Consider the following 19,683-nt stretch of genomic DNA (forward strand, 5'->3'; position numbering starts at 1 on the left):
TCCCTAAGTTTTAGGCCAAGCCTTGTCCAATAGTTGAGGCCTTCCTACAGGAACTTAGCTTTGGTATTTCTTCTACAGACTCTTTAGGTAGCTAGTATGCACTAGCCTCTCTGCCAAGCACAGAGCATCCTATGAAGCTGTTACTGCTTCTATGGCCCCTTCCAAACAGACACTGCCCAGAGCACTTCTGGAGCTCGAGTGCCAGTGACCTCTCTTTAAATCCAAAGTGCACCTTCTTTCAGGGCAACAGTTCACTAGCCAGCTCATGAATATTCAAATTATCCCCAGTTCATTACCCCTAAGAACAGTGACCAAGGACTTCTAGAAACTGCTTCAGAAATATTTGTCCCAGAAATATTTGTTCAACATTCATGAAACTCTTTTGAGAGTCAGGCCCTGTGTTGAATCTTACAGTACCAAGAAAAATGTCCCAGAACTTTAAGATAGACAAGCCCCCAAACACCTCTCACCTTGCCAGAGGAACCTCTTTATGAAGAAAAAAAAAAAAAAAACAGACATTGCTTCCGCCCAAAAGGAGAATAGGTGGTAGTTGTACAGCTTAGTTAGCTTTACAACTTTGGGATAGGTGTCTCTATCCCTCAATGCTACAAAATTACTTCTGAGGGCTAATTTATTCATTCCTAGCCAGCTGCAATCCCCCCTTAGCTTGTCCCCACAAAGAAGCTGCATTAAGCATTCCAACACCCAGAACTTAAGAAGCAAAGCAGCTCTTTATCATTCATCAGGCACTTGCAAGAAAACTAGAAATCAACAAATTTCCCAACTTCCTATTCAGCTACTGTGGTTCCCATCAAGTTGGAAGTGCTCCCAACCACCTAGTGGATGGGAAATTCTGTGACCAGGAGCTGCAAAGCTAGACTTTTAACCTCAGCTGATTCTGGTCCTAACTAAAGCCTGAGAGCCCCTAGACCAGGCCACTGGTGTACTGTGTGGAGCAGTGTCCATCTTTCTGATCCAGGAGAGAGGGAGAGGGCTGGGAAGTAGAGCCATCATCTTTCAGGATAAATCTCATGCTCACTGTGGTTAGACAAAGTTTTAAAACTAAGAGGTCTCTAAAATACAAAGGTTTGAAGCTGGGCACCCTCCTAGCTCCTCAAGAGGCTGAAATCTAAGGATCAAGGTTAGGAGCCAGGAAAATCGATGAGACTTTATCTTCAGTTAACCACTAAAAAAAGCCTGAAGTGAAGCTGTAGCTCTAATGTTTTGAGCAAAACAAAGCTGAGGGACAGTGCTCAGGCCCTGAATTCAAGGTCTAGTTATGGCACACACACAAAAATAAATACAGGGTCGGGTCACAGGGCGGAGGGAAGTGCGGGCAGGCGGTAGGATCCAGTGCCAGAGGAGGAGGAAAAGGAGCTAGGATTAGTCTCCTAGAGGCCGAGGAGTCAGGGACTACCAAGACAACCGAAATGCCACTACCGTGCCCCCATGGTGGCTACCAAGGAAAGTCATGAGGATCATGATACCTCCACTGAGAATGCAGACGAGTCCAACCATGACCCCCAGTTTGAGCCAATAGTTTCTCTTCCTGAACAAGAAATTAAAACGCTGGAGGAAGATGAAGAGGAACTTTTTTTTTTTTTTTTGGCCAGTCCTAGGCCATGAACTCAGGGCCTGAGCACTGTCCCTGGCTTCCTTTTTGCTCAAGGCTAGCACTCTGCCACTTGAGCCACAGCGCCACTTCTGGCCATTTCTGTATATGTGGTGCTGAGGAATCGAACCCAGGGCCTCAATGTATACAAGGCAAGCACTCTTGCCACTAGGCCATATTCCCAGCCCCGAAGAGGAACTTTTGAAAATGCTGGCCAAGCTGATTCGATTTGCTGCAGAGAATGACCTCCCAGAATGGAAGGTGCGAGGCACTGGTGTTGTCAAGCTCCTGAAGCACAAGGAGAAAGGGACCATCCGCCTTCTCATGAGGAGGGACAAGACCCTGAAGGTGTGCGCCAACCACTACATCACACCAATGATGGAGCTGAAACCGAATGCTGGCAGTGACCGCGCCTGGGTCTGGAACACTCATGCTGACTTCACTGACGAGTACCCAAAGCCCTAGCTGCCCGCCATCTGCTTCCCGAATGCCAAGAATGCACAAAAATTCAAAACAAAGTTTGAAGAATGCAGGAAAGAAATTGAAGAGAGAGAAAAGAAAGGACCAGACAAAAATGATAATGCAGAAAAAGTGGCTGAAAAGCTGGAAACTCTTTCTGTGTAACCAGCCAGTAGATGTCCAACATATTTAACTTTCTCTTTATAATACAAATTTGGAGAGTAGAAAGCATAAATCTGTCAACAATAACAAAAAACTGGGAGAGAAAAAAAAGACAAGAGAGTCTTTATCTCAACAAGTACTTGGCAAACCCGGGAGAGGTAGCCTTTGGTAGAAAAACAAAAGCATTCTGAGAAAGAATAAAGGGCAAAGCTGGCTTATACAGAAAAAAGTTTCCATCTCAGCATCCACTCTGGTCTGCTCTGCAAATGAGGGATGTAAGTCTTGGGAAGCATTCAGTCTTGAGTAGCTGGTATTCAGACTTTACTTCTATTCACACCATTCATTGGTCAGATCTGGATGGTAATGTGAGACTTCCAGGAACTTTCTTACTTGGCTGTTCCACAGGAACATAAACAGGCAAGAGCTGCAAGGTTCAGTGTAGTTCTTCCAAGAACATAAAGTATGTGTACAACCCCTGGTCCCCAAAGAGCTACAAGATGCCATTTCAGATTTAAGTTCTCAGTCCATAATACAGTCATGGGCACAGAATCCATGCCTCTGAACCATGACCTTTTATTTGCTTGGTAACAACAATGAGTTTAAGCGGTGACTACCTGCCCCGGCTTTAGCCCGTTGCAATACCAAGGCTGGAAAGTTGTCTTGATCATCAGACACTGATCATTGGGACTTGCAAAGAGCCTAAAGAAGCCATCTCCAGAATAACCTCCCCGGAATTTTAACACTGGATCAGACAGGATAGCCATTTTTCCTGTGGCTTACTGTTCTTTGTCTAAAATTTAAAAACATCATCCTTTGTTTGTTCATTCCTTCAAGCTTCGCGCTCTTGTTAGTTGAGTAACACTTCAGGGTTTTCTATTGCTAAGGGCGGATCCCCCTCCCTCCAAGAGTCTACCACTCAGAGACAGTCTCAAGTAAAAAGATGAATTCATTGGTGAAGTCCCGGATGAAACGGTCCCATGTTTCAGAAAAACAAAAATACAGAAGAGGACAGTGGCACAGAGACGTACTTCTGGAGGATTCCAACAAACCAATTCAGCTCCAATGGAGAGCTGAATTGGGACGCCATGGGGACAACAGACACAAGATTCGAACATGTGGCATGGCGTAATGGCGCCTGAGCTGGCCTGTCCCTAAATAGGGTCAGGTCAGGGGGCAGGGTCATAGGCAGCTGCCAGTTCCAAGCACTTGACAGGGGTGGCTATGTGCCACCCCTGTCTCTTGGGCCTCAGGAACTCCCATTACCTGGGGATGGGGCTTCCCTTCCTGTGGGAATCGATACACACCCACCAAGAATTGGTGTGCAGATTCAGGGGGCTAGGGGCACTATTGTTTACAGGGAGAGGGAATCTTCCAGGGCCTCTGAGAAGAGGGGGCTGGGGACATAGTGGAGATGGAGTCGGCTTCTGCCCTTTCCGGGCTTCGCTCTACCCCCCCCCCATCCACGTGGGGGGAGGGGGGGTCCTGGGCTTGTTCACCTCTTCCATGTGGTCCTCTCTCACTCTCTCACGTCCCCTGGCCAGTAGGGATTAATTGCGGGAGCAGGGACCCCAGGTAGCCTCAGTTAACATGTGGTCGCAGGACGCCTGCCCCCTTCCCATCCCAAGGAAGACACGGGCGGGTGGGTGTCCTGGAGAAGCCTCGTGGGCGTTCTGGTTTATTTAAGGGAGGAGCCAACAGTTTATACACCCAGAGGACAGGGGCTACTGGATCTTACCAATTGGCTTGATGGACTGTCCATCAGGTGATGTCACAGAACTTCCTCTATGAGTGGAGACCACAGCCCCCCAAGGACCGGGTTTCTGGGGTCCCTGCTATTACACACGTGGCCGAGCCAAGAGGTGGGGGCTGCTTTGCTTCTCTTCTGGTTGAAGCCTGAAGGTGAGGGGATGGGCTAAGTGGGCCATCCCCTCTATAAGGCACAGCTGTCCCCAACATGCCCTCTTTCCCTGGCCAGATCTGACCTCCATATGACAACGCTTCTTTGGTTCTACTGAGCATCCAATAGGTGTGGCAATCTTTGGCTTTCTTGGTTTGTAAATGAATCTCTCCAATCTCTGCCTCCAGAGACTTTCACAGAGATCCTTCCTCTGTGTCTGCTCCAAGTTCTGTCTTTTTACAATCCTGTTTTTAGACCATCTGGCATGGTTCTTTTTCTTTTTTCTTTTTTTTTCTTTTTTTTTTTTAACCAACCAAAACTTCCCTAGGGTTTAGATACCACCTTCTAGGAGCCAAGGATAAAGGCCAGATGTTACTTTGGAAAGTTAACTTTTTTTTTTTCATTTTATTTTTATTTATTTATTTATTTATTTTTGCCAATCCTGGGCCTTGGACTCAGGGCCTGAGCACTGTCCTTGGCTTCTTTTTGCTCAAGGCTAGCACTCTGCCACTTGAACCACAGCGCCACTTTGGGCCATTTTCTATATATGTGGTGCTGGGGAATCGAACCCAGGGCTTCATGTATATGAGGCAAGCACTCTTGCCACTAGGCCATATTCCCAGCCCCAAGTTAACTTTTTTTTAAAACCACATAATTTCATTCTTCAAATGTTCTCTCCACAGGGTAGGAAAGATAACCATCAACAGCCCCAAACAGCCTCAGTTGTCAGAGACTCAACTTTCTTCTAGTGTCCAAACGTCACTTCTAAAGGAGTTACTGTTGCCAACTGTCATCACCAAGGACTTGACCCACTGCAGACCGGAGCAAAGAAATGTTGGAGACTGGACCCTGGAATTGGCTTTGGGATGCCAGAGGACCTGCTGCCTCACTTCAGCAACAGATCCAGAGGGTGCCATGAACAAGGCTTTTATTCATTATCAAGCCAGAGAGTAAGTGCAGAAAACAAGATAGCCATCTTTAAGGGATAAGGGCACCAAGGTGGGGGTGGGGGAACAATCCTAGGATTAGTGACTTCCTGAAAACAGGAAGTGAAGATGAGCAGTAAACAGCCAATTCGAATAGGCCACGGGCAAGCTCCAAGGTCCAGTTAAGATCCAGATTATCCTGAGAGCTTGAAACTCTGGCCATTGTAATGCTAAGCACAACAGGTGTTGTCAGGGCTGCCCTCAGCCTTCCAAGTGACAGAGAATGGCCTTCCAATCCTCTAAGGCCCACCTTATGCCTCTGCAATTATGGGTTCCCACAAATGACCGAAAGGCAGGAATTTTTGTGTGCTACTATGGGTAGTGAAACAATAGTAATTGCTTAAAAGAACACTGGTAAGATAACTGTGGGTTTTTTTTTAATGTTTATTATCTTGAAGCAATTATACAAAGGAGTTGCCATTCAAGAAAGCAATTTATGGGCTGGGGATATGGCCTAGTGGCAAGAGTGCTTGCCTCGTATACATGAGGCCCTGGGTTCGATTCCCCAGCACCACATATACAGATAACGGCCAGAAGTGGCACTGTGGCTCAAGTGGCAGAGTGCTAGCCTTGAGCAAAAAGAAGCCAGGGACAGTGCTCAAGCCCTGAGTTCAAGGCTCAGGACTGGCCAAAAAAAAAAAAAAAAAAAAAAGAAAGCAATTTATGAATATAATATATCTTGGTCAATGTCACCCTTTTTCAACATTATCACCCATCCCTCCCTTATATACTCTTGACCTCACCCTTCTTAATTTTAGAGGATGTACATTGAATTCTTTTCTGCATTTACCCCCTTTTCTCCTCTTCTTTCGTCTACGACTTTTCTCATGACCCCACCTTACCCCTTTCAGGTACCTGCTTCCTGATATTTTATTTTGTTAACCTTTGCCTTCCTAAGGAATTATACTGCTTGAGATAGCTACTGAAGTTACCATATTTCAGATAAGAACATTCATATACACTTGCCTGCCATCCAACATGTTTACTTAGGAGTTTTAAAGCTAAATCTCGCTTACTCATATAAAGGGAAACATGTCTTTTGTCTTTCTGGGCCTGACTTACTTCACTTCCTTTTTTCCTAAGTCTATCCATTTCTTTACAAATGGTACAAAATCATTCTTCCTAGTAGATCCCATTGTGTCTGTGTAACTGGTGAGACACTCTATAGCATATACTGCTGCCTTCAGAGCACTGTAGGAATTCTGATTAGTAACATCATCATTGACTCAGAGACACCCAAGTTCTGTTCCAGTACTCTTTCCTCCACTGTGCAGAACACCCTTGATTATTGAGGATGCACTTTCCATACTATGTTTCTTCTCATCAGTAGTCAAGGCAAGCAGACCAGCATGAGATGTCTCCATTCAATACATTTACCCTACTTGAAAAGTGATGTTACAGAGCTAGGAATATGGCTTAGTGGTAGAGGGCTTGCCTTCCATCAATGAAGCCCTGGGTTTGATTCCCCAGCCCCACATATATAGAAAAATCCAGAAGTGGCACTGTAGTTCAGGTGGTAGAGTGCTAGCCTTGAGCAAAAAAAGAAGCCAGGGACAGTGCTCAGGCCCTGAGTCACCAAAATCCCAGGATTGGCACAAAAAAAAAAAAAAAAACAAGGAACGGATATTACATGTAGTAGTACTGCCACGTAGTTATGAAGTCCCCAAGGCCAAACAGCACTTCATGGCCTCCTTAGGCTGGTAGGCTGCTGAGCCTTTGTTGAGGTCATGCGACTCATTGTTAGACCAAACTCACATAAATACCACTTGGATTAACTACATTTGAATCTTTTAAAAAACATGTTTTCATCCATCATCACAAAATAGCTTAAAGTTGCTTTCTTCCACGGTTTTTACTAAGTGTAAGGTTACTAGGAATACATATAGTTTCTAAATAATATGCAAATAATAGCCTTTTTGTGTTTTGGTAAAATAATGAAAAACCTACAAGAGAAATGATTACCTTTTTATAAAAATTTGTTTTACAATTTCAATTTTTTTTTTCCAGTCTTGGGCCTTAGACTCAGAGCCTGAGTGCTGTCCCTGGGTTCTTTTTGCTCAAGGCCAGCACTCTGCCACTTGAGCCACAGTGCCCCTTCTGGCTGTTTCCTATATATGTGGTGCTGGGGAATTGAACCCAGAGCTTCACGTATACGAGGCAAGCACTCTTGCCACTATCCCATATTCCCAGCCCTGAAACTTTTTTTTAATTTTATACAAAGTGATATACATGGACAACTCAGCAGTCCCTCGGAAAGGTAAAGCTACTTTATTTATCTTGTCAATATCGTCAAAGCCTAACACCCAACTTGAACCCCAAAAACTACAGCTGGGCTCCGAATCATCCCAACAAGAGCTACTTAATGCAACCTTCAACATCTTTAAATATCTGGTTTAAGAGATGAAAAAAGACTTCTTAAAGTTAAATGCTAGCTTTTAGCTAGTGTCATGCAACACCAAAAATAAGATACTTTGACCATGGAAGAAACAAGCCTCTGGATCTGCTGCTAAACTATCTCTGACAGTGGCCGGCTGGCAAACACACTGGTGGCTGTTCTCTCTCTCTCTCTCTCTCTCTCTCTCTCTCTTTCTCTCTCTCTCTCTCTCTCTCTCTCTCTCTCTCTCTCTCTCTCTCTCTCTCTCTCTGTCTTGATTGGCCTGGTCCTCTTCTCCTAACTCAAAATCCCATAAGTGTGTGTGCATGTGTGTGTGTGTGTATGTGTGTTTGGGGCTCAGACAAGAATCCACTTCTTTTCTCTTTCTTCAGTCTACTCACTTCAAGATCTGGATTCCTAATTTTTACCTTCAGACCAAAGGCCCCTGGAATAACCGCCCCCCCGCCCCGCCATCTTTCCCTAATCACAGCAATCCAATTGGTCAGACATTCCCGTTCTACTGACACTACCTGACACCTCCCTAACCCCAATAAAGTTTTCATTCTGTATCCTCAGTCTGGAAAAAGAAAGTATTGTGGCCTAAAAATGGGTGGCAAAGAGAGTTTAGGACACCCCCTTAAAATGCATGGTTAAACAAAAAAAAAAGTGAAGACTCTATGATTAAATCAATTCTTAGCAGATTCATTACCCATTGTGAGTCAAAATGTACCTCTTTTGGTGTAAGAAGGGAGTTGCTAGACCCTTCTATGGAACATAGAAGGTGCTTTCTCCTGCCTGCCCCCCACCCCAAATCTGGTTTGGGTACCCTTTATCCCCAAATCCTCGTTGTAGGCACTTGAAATGGATGCCTACCTAGGCAGTGTTCAAAGGTCAATTCATATGCTAATATACCTTATGAACAAAGTTGTTATAAAGGTTTCTGTGCTTAGTGATCTATGTTTTCTTAAGAGTAGAGAGTCCTTCAATTCTGACCTATCGATCACATCCTCCCTCCAACATAGGACTGCACCAGCTGGAACACCTTATCTTTATGTTACTAATATGTGTGGAAAATGTTAACTTGCTGTACCTTATATGATTTTGGTGGCATATTATCTTCCCTAACTTCTTCTCATATGGCTTTCCCAGGTCAGGGTAGAAGGAAAACAAGGCTCTTAGTGAAATCTGATCCTGGCCATATGACAACTCAATTTCACATGTCCCCCCTTGATAAGAAAGGACAAGGCTTCAGGTCCCTGGTTAGGTAGCATCAGTGCTCCTACTCAGCTTGAAGTGGTTATATTAGGGAAAAGGAGGACTGGACAAGGCATATTAGAAACATAGGAAGAACTTTTTTTTTTTTTTTTGCTTTTAAGAGAGACCACAGGATGCATTCCTTCCTGAGAGAAATGTCCAAGAACTGAAGAGCAAATGGGAAACAAGAGCCAGGAACTTAGCAAATATAAGGACACTAAGAGTGATTAAGACTTAAGGTAGACACCTATCTTTGCAAAACTTTAAGTCAGGCATTGCCTTTATCCTGTCAATACCCCTGATATCAAAGGGCTCAGAGTCTCTCCCTTTGTGATCACCCTCATTCAGTTGGGTGTGACTGGGCCTTTCTGCATGTCTGTTTTGTTGCCTGTCTGCTTGCTTGCTTACTCAATGAATCTCTGCCTAGTTTTCTTCTTGAAGCCCCCTAAGTAGAGAGTCCCTGCTTCTAGAGGGAAGCTTCTCAAACCTTCATGTGGACCCTGTAACATGACTGTAACTGTACTTCCAGCCTCCCTTCTCCTTACCTGCCTTCTGCTGTGTAAACTCCAGGAGCCAATGGGAAATATCTGGAGCAGGACTTGGATGTTGCTCCCATTGCCACTGACCACCTCCTTAGGGACCCTCCCTGGTAATCTCCTCCTAGGAATCTTAGCAGAATCCCTATCCTTGATCTATTGTGAGCAAAACCTCACCCCCTGGCCTTATCTGAAGGTACAGGACCTTCTGCCACAACTGAGGAGACATCACAAACCTGAAACAGGACCTCTGCTACAACTACAAGGACACTGCAAATCCAAAACTCTCATACTTGACTATATTTAAACCCTAAAACCCTCATGCTCCTCACCCTTGTATCTCCAACTCTGTTCGGTGGAACTCGGTGCCCCTCTTTGGAGATGCTTAAATCCTGTCTTGTCTGTTGAGGTCTCGGTTGTCTTCCTTCCTTTCTTCTACTTGATCTTTCCTAAAACCCATGTACTGGAGTTTCTCTCTCCAACCAGGAGAAAAAGTGAACACAATATTTAACAGTTGCTATGTTTAGGGACTGGGAATATGGCCTAGTGTAAAGTCCTTGCCTCGTATACCTAAAGCCCTGGGTACGATTCCTCAGCACCACATATATAGAAGAAGCCAGAAGTGTTACTGTAGTTCAAGAGGCAGAGTGCTAGCCTTGAGCAAAAAAAAAAAAAAAAAGCCAGGGACAGTACTCAGGCCCTGAGTTCAAGCCTCAGGACTGGCAAAAAAAAAAAAAAAAAGTTGCTATATTTACTGTCTTTTTGTCTAGACTGCACACAAGTTTGGAAATGGTTAATTCTTGTGTGCACAAACTATATTTCACATGAATTAACATCATTAGCATCAACAAGAAAGCAGCTATGGAGGGAACCAACGGTGAACAAATGCAACAGCGGTATTCAATGCACACTAAGTGGAAAATGAACTATACAACTTGTGAGTGAGGACAGGTTGGAAAAACTGGAGAGGGGGTGGAATGAGTGACATCTTAAAATAAAAAGTGCTCATTACCAGACTTATGCAGCTGTAATCATGTTGCATATCATTTTTATAATTATGATGATGATGAGGATGAAGCACAGATATTATGTCATCCTCTCCAGTTTTCTCTACCCTCTTCTCTTGTCCTCTAACCAAGGGTTGGTTCAGAGGTCACTCTGCTCTCCTCCATACAGAAGTGTTGGACACAGATACAGAGGGAGCATTTCTCTCTGGACATATGTCACTGTCACGCCTCACGTTTATACAAGCCTGCCTCACTCTGCAGAGAGGCCCTGGTGTCTTGCAGTGAAGGAGAAGAGGGGGAGCCTGTCCACGGGGTTTTAGATCCTCTTCTTCCTTCCACTTTGGGAAGTGAGGAGCAGGCACAGGTGGGAAAGACGTAGCCTGAGGAAGCTGATCTGAACCAACTTTACACACCACCAGCCTGCTGTCTTCAGAGACAGTTGTGCGAACCAGGGGTGGGAGAAGGCAGGGAGGGGATTCCCCTGAGAGAGGACCCATGCTGGGGAGTGACTTCAGGAGAAGAGTGCTTTCCAGACCCTTCCATCCTGAAGACTCCCAGGGGCTCCTTAATGAATAACTGTGACCATGTGCAGATGGGACGGATTCCAAAGCCTCTATTTGCACAGAATAACAACCCAGAGCATTCATGCTTGCAGGTAGTTTATTGGGATGAAAATGTAGGTGAGGTTTCAACAATTGTCTTGCATCTCCTATACAGAAGGACAGAAATAAGAAAGAAAAGCCAAGTTTTATAGCATCTGCAGTTGGTATCCATGCCAGTCCTGTAGTTCTCTCCCAGACAGGGATATCGTGAAAGGCTAATATTTCGCACAGTTTTCACTGTTGTATATTGTCTCCTGGAAAACAGAACAGGGCTGTCACTTGTATGTTCTTACCTGCAGGGTCAAACATTGAAACCTAAAACCACTCGTGTGTGTGTGTGTGTGTGTGCACGCGTGTGCACGCTTGTATGCGTGGGTGGGGGCTTTCTTTAGCTGCAATAACTAGTATCCAAGAAATCCTCAAAGCAGTATCAGATGATCTACTGCTCGGTACATAGTTATTGTGGCCAAAGGAAGGCCACTCTTTCTGCATCTCCTACAAGTACAATTGATTCACGGTTCCCTACGCTTGCCAATGTTTAAATAACTTACTCATAGAGATACAACATCTCTTATTTGCTGAGAACCCAGCACTTTGAAATCTTTTAACACAAGACTACTAAAATTTCTGCTCAACTGAAAGAGTTTTTTGACCATTTTTAATTGCTGAGTGTAAGGTCTTGAAAATGAGCTTGAAGACAGCCCAGGCAGGAAAGTCCTGGAGAACAGCCAGAGGTGGAACTTGTAGGTCAAGTGGTAGAGCATTAACCTTGAGCAGCACGGTTCAGGGAAAATATCCAGGCTCTGAGGTCAAAGCCTAGGACTGTCATGCACACACGCGCTCACGCGCACACACACACACACACACACACACAGCCAAACAAAACCCCACTCTACTTGATACACTTTAAAGAGTGTGCGCACCAATTGCTCTGACATTATTAGTGACAATCTCAGCCTCTGATTTTTCTGGGTGAGTTATGATACAAAGTACCGGAGGAAAAAAATCCAACTCACCATCATCACTTGCACATTGGCCAGAGTTTCATTAGACTGCTTGAGAAAACATTCTTTCATTTCTCCCACTGCCTCCCTGGTGCTGGTGAGAGTCACATAATGACTCATCATTTCCTGGAACTTTTCCACAGACACATCTGGATTAATTGCTGTGTCAATCACACGTCTCATCTCATGGCAACCCGCTCCTGAAAAAGCACATAAGAACTGGGGCTCAGAGTCAGGCACATGAATCCATTTCAGGGTGCTTTATAGTCCTATTATGACAATCATCATAGCTCTCCATCGAGAGACATCAGTGCAGAAAGGAATTAAACATGGAATTGTGGCAAAGGGATTGGGAAAGGGTGCAGCTTTCTTAACTCTAGCACAGAAGATTTATGCTCTCGGTGTCCTTTGAGTCCTATCAGATTTTACCCCATTACACAGTGCTGAAGAAGCTAACTGCTATGAAATGTTGGCTAACAGAACACTCAAGGAAGGGGATGAGCTGACGTGGTGATCCTATTCAACATGATTCAGGCTTCTTGTTTTCAAAGGTATGTCATTACCATCTTTGAGACTATGATTTGGGATTTCTAAATATTCATGAAATTCTGAGTTTTAAATAATTTCTGCTAGCTTTTTAAAGTCAAAATATAGCCTTATCAACAGGCAATGTAAAACAAAACCTTATATCCCAGCATGAGGGTAAACACAGATTTTTCCCAAAGAGGTCTGAATCATCAGTGCCCAGACAAAGGACACAAGTCTTTCCCAAAAGCAACTTAAAAAGAAAGAAAAAAAGCACTGAGGGGCTACTTCAAGTACTAAGACATTTTCGTCATAATGGGAAGCCTGGATGTCAACTCCTGATGCCACTAAAACCCATTTTAAAACATAACAAAACCCCTTTTGAAGTTGCAGTGAGCTTTTGTGACCAAGCTGTGGATGGGAAAAAACACAGAAACTGGGCACCCATCAGCTGGGTTCATCCTTGCCATTGTCATTTACTATCCAGGTCATGCACACCTTGTCTTTTGGCCAATGGGCACCAACTTGTGAACAAGCACCGGAAGCATTGTGAACAAGCTTCATGAACTGTGCACATAACATCACCTCTGGTACAGACCCACACTGAGCGTCCACTGCCGGAGAGTATTCTGCTCTCTTAGTGAGAAGTCTCCTTCCAGTCAGCATTGAATGTAGAGTTATATGTTTTGTTTTGGTTTTGGCCAGTCCTGGGGCTTGCACTCAAGGCCTGAGCACTGTCCCTGGCTTCTTTTTTGCTCAAGACTAGCACTCTACCTCTTGAGCCACAGCACCACTTCCAGATTTGTCTATACATGTGGTGCTGAGGAATCGAACCCAGGAATTCCTGTATACAAGGTGAGCACCCTACCACTAGGCCATATTCCCAGCCATGTAGAGAGATTTGAATCTAAGTACCTCTTGGAAAGAGTTCAGATCGCATCCACAAATATCTGCTTTTGTGAGCTCAATCTGTTTAAGGCTGGGTTGCAAGCTGCTGCCTACACATTTTCTCTGGGAGGTTTCACATTTCCTGTTCTATTTAAGAAGACTCATGAATGTCTGTGTCTCACACACACCTTCTTCCCCCAGCCCAACAGAACTATCAAACTCTCATACTGAATCCTGAGACGAACCACTTCATTGCACACACTGGATGGAAGTGAAATGCAGGAGAAATATCTATGAGAGTTCTGGCTCTCTGATGATCTGGATTAATGGTATTTCATTTAGAACAACAACAGCAGTCACCTAGCCCCACTGCCATGTGTTTGACCTGGACTGAGGTGCCAGAAATAGACATGTTCCCAAGGGCCCAGGTCACAGTCTGTGTCCCCAAGGCAGCCCTTTCTGTTGGGGAACTCACCTGCATAGCAGGATAGGGGGAAGGCAGCAAGCATGAAGACCACCAGCAGCTTCATGGCCAGGTGCTTGTTGCCGGCTCTTGTGTTGGATGTGAACAGGATCACAGGATTGTCTTGGGAAATGAGCTGCCAGCACACCTCTCTTTATTCCTCCCATCCTGGCATTGATCCCTCCCAGAAAGAGCACGGGTCACAGGACTGCCCTTGGCTTCATTACAGGAAGCCACAGGAAGATTCCATCAGGGCCCAGGGATCTCTTGGAAACCTAGACCGTTGGGGAAGTCCAACATGGCACTTGGCCACTGACACGTTGCTCACAAGTGCCTCCAAGCCAAATTCAGTGTTCACACAGGGTCTAGGAGGGCACCTGTGCTACTTTTACTGTTGTGATGGTCTAATCATTACCATCTTTTTTCTGCATCCTATTCTACTTCAAGTTCCTCCTGATTCTTATCCTTTTACTTAAAAAAAATTCTCCTTGGGCTGGGAATATGGCCCACTGGTGGAGTGCTTTCATTGTACACACGAGGCCCTGGGTTCGATTCCTCAGCACCACATATATAGAAAAAGCCAGAACTGGCACTGTGGCTCAAGTGGTAGACTGCTAGCCCTGAGCAAAAAGAAGGCAGGGACAGTGCTCAGGCCCTGAGTCCAAGGCCCAGGACAGGCAAAGAAAAAAAAAATTCTCCTTCCATTCTTGTTTCTATTCAGTTTTGTTTCCAACTTAAGGGGTTCATTTTCATGTTGTGTGCTGGCTTAAAAGGGTGCCTGGAATACAAACCCATAGGGCTGAGCAGGTACCACTCCTTTCTCTTGGTGTTTCCTTTTGGGGAGATTTCACTGGTAACCTGTATTTTGGACACATTGGAAGCATGGTTCCATGTAGTGAACTTCACTAACTTATTCATGAATCTGTAAACTGATATCCTTTCGTGTTCATTAGATCTTAGGAATTTCCTCCAGTGGATTCAAAGGGGTAATAACGTGAGTTTAGAAGAATTCCTTAATGCTGAGGGTTGGAAGGGTCCAGGGTTGATGGATTTGGGATGAGGAGGATGTGGGTTAACATCCAGGAGGAAGCAGCTGGTCATGGCCCGTCCTTTTCCAAGTTACAGCACTAGTCTCTGAGAGCCTCCATTTCCATCAAAAAGACAGGAGCAAGTGAGACCATGCTGACATTTGATAACAACGAGAGTAGTTCTGTGGGCGCCACTTCATCACAGGCCTACAGTAAGGGAATCTGTAATGAGTGGCACCCAGCGATCCATTCTGTTCTACTACTTTGTTATCTAGTGAACAAATAACAAAGGAGAATTTCCTGTGAACCGTGTTCAGTAGTGTGTGCACATTCAGCCGTGGAAAAAAAAAGTTAACCCAGGACCTTATCTGTCGAGCTTTCTTTGTCATGTGAAAGGCAACATGGATTCCTTCAAGAGAGAGACAGAGACAGAGACAGAGAAGCAAGTGCTAATCTATACAGGATCAAGAAAATTTCCACACACAAAGAGGAAATGAAACATTGAAGTGACTAATGAAAGACAGAATCCTGGAAGAAGAGCAGGTCAGCACAGGGAGCCAGGCGCCATCTTTGTCCAGCTTTGACAACTGAACACTGGCGTCCGGGGGTCAATTGAGAGAGTATTTCAGCAGAAAGGACATGAGGTCCGGAGGACCAGAAGGCAGATGGCTCTTGCCAAGGACACAAGAAGTAGAAGAGGAAGGAATTTTTCAGTTCAGAGACTTATATAATTAAAAACAAATGATAGAGGAATATGGTAAAGAGGTTGTGACAAGATAAACAGATTTGGGAGGAGTAAAAACAAGAACAAGGAAATATGTACAGGAGCCAGAGAGGTAAATCTGTTCCTGATTGCCCATTGAAGCCTTGTGTGATGTGTGGATTATTTGAGACACATTTCTTTTCATCATTCAAAGGGGGCATGAGGTGACAAGAAGAAATCAGATTTAGGAGAGTAAAATTACATGTATTTGTGGTTTGTTTCATTTTAAAACTTTTTATTCTAAAGGTGATGTACAGAGGGCTTACAGATACATAAGTCAGGAAATGAGCACATTTCTTTTTGAACAGTGTTCCCCACTCCCTCATTTTGTCCCAGTTGCATTTATGCTTGAACTTGCAACCAATTGCCCATGTCCAGGTCCTTGAAGCCAAAGTCATGTGATCCAAAGTCATGTGTAAGGTACTGACATGGATCAGAACCCCTTCTCCTTTTTGGATAGAGGGGCTCTGCTGGGACCCTAATCTTTAGGAGTCTTCCTACGATTTCCCATTCACCTGAGAATTACCACACATCAGGTACAGGTTCCGATACCATAGGGATTATTATGATTCTTATAGGCTACTTGTTTTCTTAGTACACCTATCATGATGACCCTTCTCTGGGTAATCAAATTATAATAACTTTGCTCAGGAAAGTCTTATTTGCAAACTAGCCTTAACAAGGGGAAAAGTATCTCAGAATAATTGGGTTTCTGGTCTGTCTTCCCCCTAAAAAAATCTTCTTTTCCACCTTTCAAATGCATTTCACAAACTAAAAAAGCCTAACATCCTTGAGTGTCCACATGGTAGGGAATAATATTTATGGTATAACTTCCAAGACAAAACATGGCATGATTGTAAATTGTTCATAGATACTATTCCTACATAAGTTGATGTTTGCAGTGTTACAAAAATAATATTTTCATGAAAAATGTTTCTTAGAAGATATGAGATATTGTCAGATTAAAAAAACTGACCTTTCAGAGTTTTTGCCATACTTAGTGTTAGGGAGAAATATTGTGGGCAAAAAAATGTATAGTGACAGAACTAGGGAAAGGAAGACGAATATCAGATTGGAGAGACAAAGGCAAACCAATGCAACAGCAATACTTACAAGACAATATGCTGTAAACCAACTGTACAATTGGGGAGAGGAAGATTGGGAGGGGGGAAGGTGGAAGAAAAAGAAGGGAGGAAGAAACAAGTTTGATAAGAAATGCACACACTGTATGAAACGGGTAACTCCTCTGTAAATCACTTTGAGAATGAATTAATTAAAAATGTATAATGATTCATTTTCAAAAACAATTCTACAAAGCTCTTATTGTAGCACTTACGTATTTAAATGTTTCTTTCATTATTAGTCCCAGGTGTGTATCTACTGTACAGTATGTTTGAGCCACCTCCTTATTTTCCATCATTTTGTGACTCTGTAAACTTGAATATCCCCACACCTCCCAGACTATTTGTAAAACAACCTCAGACATGTCTTTGGCAATCAATCCAGTCTAGTCTGAAAAATGGGGGGGCTCTGTCTGCTTGGCAAGTAGAGAAACCTGAGGAAAAATGGTTGGGGCACCTGTTCGTTGGTGGTTAGATGTCTTGTAGTTCAACCCATGAAAACCTTTCCTCCCCCAGGCCTTACCAAATCAGAACAACGCTGGTAAGCAGCTCTCAGAGCTGTGTTCCCTCACTCCAGAATCAGCAATTCTTGGTGAGAAATAGAAGAACTTCTACCATTTTTTTAAAAATTGATAGTTTTTATTATTATTATTATTATTATTATTATTATTTGCCAGTCCTGGGGCTTGAATTCAAGCTTGAGCACTTCCAGTGGCTTCTTTTTGCTCAAGACTAGCACTCTAACTCTTGAGCAACAGTCCCACTTATGGCTTTTTCTATATATGTGGTGCTGAGGAATCGAAACAAGGGCTTCATGTATATGAGGCAAGCACTCTACCACTAGGCCTGAAGACTGAAAAGGAATGATGTGATTCTGTTAGGGCCAAAACATTAGCATTTTTTTTCTTGATCATGTTGGGGAAGACAGAGTCTTTTCCCTTAATAGTGAGTCTATGAGAAGAAAGCAACTGCACAAACACATACACAAGATGTATATGTACAGCACTTGTATTGACTCATCACAGAAAGAAATCAAATGTTCCTTTGTACTTCTGAGAAGGCTAGAGAAACACACACAGTACAATAGAATCATTAATGGGAAAAGGGAATGGGAAAGGTATGGGGGAAGCGGGATCTGGAAAGTCAGAGGAGGAAGGGGAAGCTTGCCTTGAGAAGGAGGATACGTCATCTGGTTCCGATGGATGAGAATCAACAGAGCCCCTGGGGTAGACAACAGGCAGGTTTGATTGGCATGCACACACACCATGAGGGAGCTGGGTACATGTTCACAGGAGTCCAGAAAGTGGGAGCAGGTGACAGAAATGATTCTTGTATCAACTGGACATTCTTGGGGCAAGTGGAGCCCCTGGAGAAGCTGGGTTTGTGTTGAAGCAACTTTGTGGGGCCTGAAGGTCACATCCCCCCCCACCCCGGGTCTGTGGCCCTTTCCTTTCTGTGCAACAGAGGGCATAGGCCTTGTGGCTCCTTGACAATGGAAAGGTGCGTGGTGAGGCATAAGAAATGAGTTTGAGTTTCCAAAATTCCTTAGGAAAGGGCATTAGAAAGCACATGAGGAAGTTGGGGCACATTGTTTTCTGTGATTAGGAAATGTGTTTATGAGTAATCGCCAATGATTGTTAAGAACCTTGACCACTGATAATTCAGGTATCCCAGCCTCACCTTTACTTACCTCCTTCACCTCTGCCTCTGGGGAGGCCACATTATAGGTCAGATGTCATCGTCCCGTCCCCCCCACCCTGCTCCCGTGGCCATAGTTCCTCCAGTGTGGATGTGAACTCTGCCTTGGTTGTTTTATTTGCCTCCAGTTTCTGCTCCAGGCCTTTATCTTTGTGGATTCCCTTCATCCTAGACATGCCCAAATCACCCTGAGTGGAAAACACCTGATCTATCACCTCAACCCCCAAGAGAGTCCACGTCTTGGGAGTCTCTCCCATCCCTTGAGATCTTATAGATCTCCTCATTGGCAGGACACTGTGGTCCTTCCTGGCTAGCTCTGACAGCTACAGAGCTCTCATCTCTGGCCGCTACTTCTTGTTCATGTTCCGTGAGGACAGAGAGTGTACACTTCCATGTTCCTGTGGAAGCATCATGCAGTTAGTGCTTAATACACGCTGGCCGGGCTGATTCCCAGGGAAGGAGTATTATGTTTGAAAATGCAGGTGTCAAATGTATCGCCTATGTGTTAGATCATAGACGTGCAAATGAATATCAAGAATAGATATTCATCTCTAATTTATTATGTTATACTGAAGACAGCCATTATTCATGAAAATCCCACCAATGTCAACTCCTGTACTTGTCTTCAAATTGAATGGAAACATATTATTTATGTTATCATTTTTTAAAGGACCCATATGGGGAAAAGTGTGTGTATAACATTTTATGTATTGTATTTTCCAAAATGCACATAATTTAACACATGATGTTGTCATAATTGTGCTGCGTTATTGTAAATATGACTCCATTTGTAGAACACCAGCCAATAGGCAAAGCATCAGGTACCAATTGTGAGTCCCAGTCTTTGACTCCAAAAAAGGAGAAGAAATATAATTGTGTTGAATCTTGAAATGAATTGCAGATGTAATTTATCATTAAATAAAATCCTATGGCTTAATCAAGTAAAAATAAAAAGCATACATAGCCTAGTTTGTTACCAGTCTTACTTAGAACTTGAAACTCACTTGATTTGTAATCCTAGGTAAGAAGAGTGACAGACCTAATCCCCAAATCAGATAGCGTCACATTCTGGGCACTAAAGGCACCATTTTCATTCCAGGATAAGGACTTTGGGGTCAGACCAGGAAAAACCAAAAGTGATCTTTGCTGTGATATGATCTAAGCCACATCCAATGAATGACAGGACCTTAGAAGCCGGATTTCCAAGCAGTGCCAAGAGCAGGGGCAGCTTCCAACTAATTCTCTTTTGCTTCTGCACTAAACTCTGAACTTTGCCGAAGTGGGCACTGCCAATTATTTGTGGT

At 43.9% G+C, this 19,683-nt stretch overlaps 1 pseudogene; it reads left to right on the forward strand.

The window, feature by feature from the left end:
- Nucleotides 1–1,819: 1,819 nt before the first annotated feature.
- LOC125362615 lies at nt 1,820–2,236 on the forward strand (annotated as a pseudogene).
- Nucleotides 2,237–19,683: the final 17,447 nt, after the last annotated feature.

Source organism: Perognathus longimembris, chromosome 13 (assembly GCF_023159225.1).
Source record: "Perognathus longimembris pacificus isolate PPM17 chromosome 13, ASM2315922v1, whole genome shotgun sequence".
NCBI classification, from domain to species: Eukaryota; Metazoa; Chordata; class Mammalia; order Rodentia; family Heteromyidae; genus Perognathus; species Perognathus longimembris.